The following is a 4,418-nucleotide window of genomic DNA, read 5'->3' as shown; positions in this document are numbered from 1 at the left end:
GGAGGCCAGTGGACGTCCAGTGAGGTCTTCCTCAGTGGCGTTCACTGCCTCTTCTTCCTCCCAGAATTCGGCCATGTTGATGGCTTTGCATTCTCCTTTTGGATTTTTTTCTGTGTTGCTTGGGAGAGTACTAGGAGGGAGTTCAGTAACTTTCTTGCTCAGCTGTCCCACTTGTGCCTCCAAATTCCTATTGGAGGACCTTGTTTCAGTCATGAAACTTTGAGTGGTTTTGATCAGATCAGAGACCATGGTTGTTAAGTCAGAGGGATTCTGCTTAGAACTCTCTGTCTGTTGCTGAGAAGATGATGAAAAAGGCTTGCCATTGCTAAACCTGTTTCTTCCACCATTATTGTTATTGAAACCTTGTTGAGGTCTCTCTTGATTCTTCCATGAGAAATTTGGGTGATTTCTCCATAAAGAATTGTAGGTGTTTCCATAGGGTTCTCCTAGGTAATTCACCTCTTCCATTGAAGGGTTCTCAGGATCATATGCTTCTTCTTCAGATGAAGCATCTTTAGTACTGCTTGGTGCATTTTGCATTCCAGACAGACTTTGAGAGATCAAATTGACTTGTTGGGTCAATATCTTGTTCTGAGCCAATATGGCATTCAGAGTGTCAATCTCAAGAACTCCTTTCTTCTGATTAGTCCCATTGTTCACAGGATTCCTTTCAGAAGTGTACATGAATTGGTTATTTGCAACCATTTCAATCAGCTCTTGAGCTTCTGTAGGCGTCTTCTTCAAATGAAGAGATCCTCCAGCAGAGCTATCCAGAGACATCTTGGATAGTTCAGAGAGACCATCATAGAAAATACCTATGATGCTCCATTCAGAAAGCATGTCAGAAGGACATTTTCTGATCAATTGTTTGTATCTTTCCCAAGCTTCATAGAGGGATTCTCCATCCTTCTGTCTGAAGGTTTGGACTTCCACTCTAAGCTTACTCAATTTTTGAGGTGGAAAGAACTTTGCCAAGAAGGCATTGACTAGCTTTTCCCAAGAGTCCAGGCTTTCTTTAGGTTGAGAGTCCAACCATATTCTAGCTCTGTCTCTTACAGCAAAATGGAATAGCATGAGTCTATAGACCTCAGGGTCTACCCCATTAGTCTTGACAGTGTCACAGATTTGTAAGAACTCAGCTAAAAACTGATGAGGATCTTCCAATGGAAGTCCATGGAACTTGCAATTCTGTTGCATTAGAGAAACTAATTGAGGCTTAAGCTCAAAGTTGTTTGCTCCAATGGCAGGGATAGAGATGCTTCTCCCATAGAAGTCGGGAGTAGGTGCAGTAAAGTCACCCAGCACCTTCCTTGCATTGTTTGCATTGTTATTGTTTTCGGCTGCCATGTGTTCTTCTTCTTTGAAGAATTCGGTCAGGTCCTCTAAAGAGAGTTGTGCTTTGGCTTCTCTTAGTTTTCTCTTCAAGGTCCTTTCAGGTTCAGGGTCAGGCTCAACAAGAATGCTTTTGTCTTTGCTCCTGCTCATAAGAAAGAGAAGGGAACAAGAAAATGTGGAATCCTCTATGACACAGTATAGAGATTCCTTGAAGTGTCAGAGGAAAAGAAGAGTAGAAGACAGAAGTAGAAAATTCGAACTTATCAAAGGAGATGGAGTTCGAATTTTACATTTAAGGAATAGTGTTAGTCCATAAATAGAAGGATGTGAGGAGAAGGGAAGTAATTTTCGAAAATTAAGTGAAAGATTTTGAAAATATTTTTGAAAAACATTACTTAATTTTTGAAAATGAGAGTGGGAAAGAAATAAGATGATTTTTGAAAAAGATTTTGAAATTAGAAATAAAAAAGATTTGATTGAAAACTATTTTGAAAAAGATGAGGTTAAGAAGATATGATTGATTTTAAAAATATGTGATTGAAAAGATATGATTTGAAAACAATTTTAAAAAGATTTGATTTTAAGAATTAGTAACTTGGCTATCAAGAAAAGATATGATTCAAACATTAAACCTTTCTCAACAGAAAAGGCAACATACTTGAAATGTTGAATCAAATCATTAATTGATAGTAGGTATCTTTGAAAAAGGAAAGGAATTGATTTTGAAAACATTTGATTGAAAAGATATGATTTGAAAAAGATTTGATTTTGAAAAACTTTGAAAACTTGAAAAAAATTTGATTTGAAAACAAAATTCTCCCCCTTGTGCCATCCTGGCATTAAACGCCCAGAATGGTGCACATTCTGGCGTTTAACGCCCAAACTTCTACCCTTTTGGGCGTTAAACGCCCAGCCAGGCACCCTGGCTGGCGTTTAAAACGCCAGTCTGTCTTCTTCACTGGGCATTTTTGAATGCCCAGCTTTTCTGTGTGATTCCTCTGCAGTATGTTCTGAATCTTCAATTCTCTGTATTGACTTGAAAAGACACAAATTAAAAATATTTTTGGATTTTTAATAATAAGGAATAATCAAATTCAACTAAAATCAATAATAATGCATGCAAGACACCAAACTTAGCAGTTTGTATACCATTGACACTAACAAAATGAGAATGCAACACTCAAGTCAATAGAATTCAAAGATCAAAACAAGGAAATCATCAAGACAACTTGAAGATCAATGAGGACACATGCATGAATGCAATAAGAACAGAAACATGCAATTGACACTAAACTTAAGATGAGACTCTAGACTCAAACAAAAAATATTTTTGGATTTTATGATTTTGTAATTTTTTTTTGGGTTTTTCGAAAATTAAGTGAAAAGGAAACTAAAGGTATCAAAATTCTTAATGAGAATTCCAGGAATCATGCAATGTTAGTCTAAAGCTTTAGTCTAAAGGAATTAGACGTGGCCGGCCAAGCTTCAGCAGGACATTGCATTCAAGAGCTAAATTGATGAGAATCAATCAGCCTTGGTGATGATAAGAACATCACCTTGAAACACTAGAATTCATTCTTAAGAACTCTGAAGAAAAATACCTAATCTAAGCAACAAGATGAACCGTCAGTTGTCCATACACAAACAATCCCCGGCAACGGCGCCAAAAACTTGGTGCTGTTGCCGGATTTTGGCACTGATGTTACCGGACAAAAAGCTTGCTCAAAACTCGAACAATCCACGGCAACGGCGCCAAAAACTTGGTGCGCGAAATTGTGAACAATACTTTTCACAACTCTCATAATCCCCGGTCATGAACTCCAAAAACTTGGTAGTTCAATTCCATGGCATTACACAACTTTGCACAACTAACCAGCAAGTGCACTGGGTCGTCCAAGTAATACCTTACGTGAGTAAGGGTCGATCCCACGGAGATTGTTAGTATGAAGCAAGCTATGGTCATCTTGCAAATCTTAGTCAAGCAGACTCAAATGGATATGGTGATGAACGAAAATAACATAAAAGATAAAGATAGAGATACTTATGTAATTCATTGGTAGGAACTTCAGATAAGCGCATGAAGATGCCTTCCCTTCCGTCTCTCTGCTTTCCTACTGTCTTCATCCAATCCTTCTTATTCCTTTCCATGGCAAGCTTGTGTAGGGTTTCACCGTTGTCAATGGCTACCTCCCATCCTCTCAGTGAAAGCGATTGCATATGCCCTGTCACGGCACGCAGAATTTAGCTGTCGGTTCTCGGTCAGGCCGGAATAGAATCCATTGATTCTTTTGCGTCTGTCACTAACGCCCCGCCTGCTAGGAGTTTGAAGCACGTCACAGTCATTCAATCATTGAATCCTACTCAGAATACCACAGACAAGGTTTAGACCTTCCGGATTCTCTTGAATGCCGCCATCAGTTCTCGCCTATACCACGAAGATGCCGATTAAAGAATCCAAGAGATAAACATTAGGGCCTCGTTTGCTTGTAGAACAAGAGTGGTTGTCAGTCACTTTGTTCATGAGTGAGAATGATGATGAGCGTCACATAATCATCACATTCATCATGTTCTTGGGTGCAAATGAATATCTTGGACAAAGAACAAGCGGAATTGAATAGAAGAACAATAGTAATTGCATTAATACTCGAGGTACAGCAGAGCTCCACACCTTAATCTATGGTGTGTAGAAACTCCACCGTTGAAAATACATAAGAACAAGGTCTAGGCATGGCCGAATGGCCAGCCTCCCAAATTGAGTTCAATCATAAAACATGATCAAAAGCTCTCTGATCTAAGAACTAGATGTCCAAAGATGATCAAAGGATCTCAAATAATCCAAAGATGAAAATACAACAGTAAAAGGTGCTATTTATAGAAAACTAGTAGCCTAGGGTGTACAGAGATGAGTAAATGACATAAAAATCCACTTCCGGGCCCACTTGGTGTGTGCTTGGGCTGAGCAATGAAGCAATTTCGTGTAGAGACTCTTCTTGGAGTTAAACGCCAGCTTTTATGCCAGTTTGGGCGTTTAACTCCCATTTGGGTGCCAGTTCCGGCGTTTAACGCTGGGATTTCAGAGGGTG

At 39.1% G+C, this 4,418-nt stretch overlaps 1 non-coding gene across 1 annotated transcript; it reads left to right on the top strand.

Annotated features, from left to right (window-relative positions):
- Positions 1-834: 834 nt before the first annotated feature.
- LOC130984841 (small nucleolar RNA R71) lies at positions 835-942 on the top strand. The gene has a single exon (XR_009088748.1). It is a non-coding gene; the product is annotated as a small nucleolar RNA R71 (small nucleolar RNA).
- Positions 943-4,418: the final 3,476 nt, after the last annotated feature.

Source organism: Arachis stenosperma, chromosome 5, assembly GCF_014773155.1.
Source record: "Arachis stenosperma cultivar V10309 chromosome 5, arast.V10309.gnm1.PFL2, whole genome shotgun sequence".
NCBI classification, from domain to species: Eukaryota; Viridiplantae; Streptophyta; class Magnoliopsida; order Fabales; family Fabaceae; genus Arachis; species Arachis stenosperma.
Note: the sequence above shows the minus strand (reverse complement) of the source record. Positions and strands in the feature narration are given on the sequence as shown.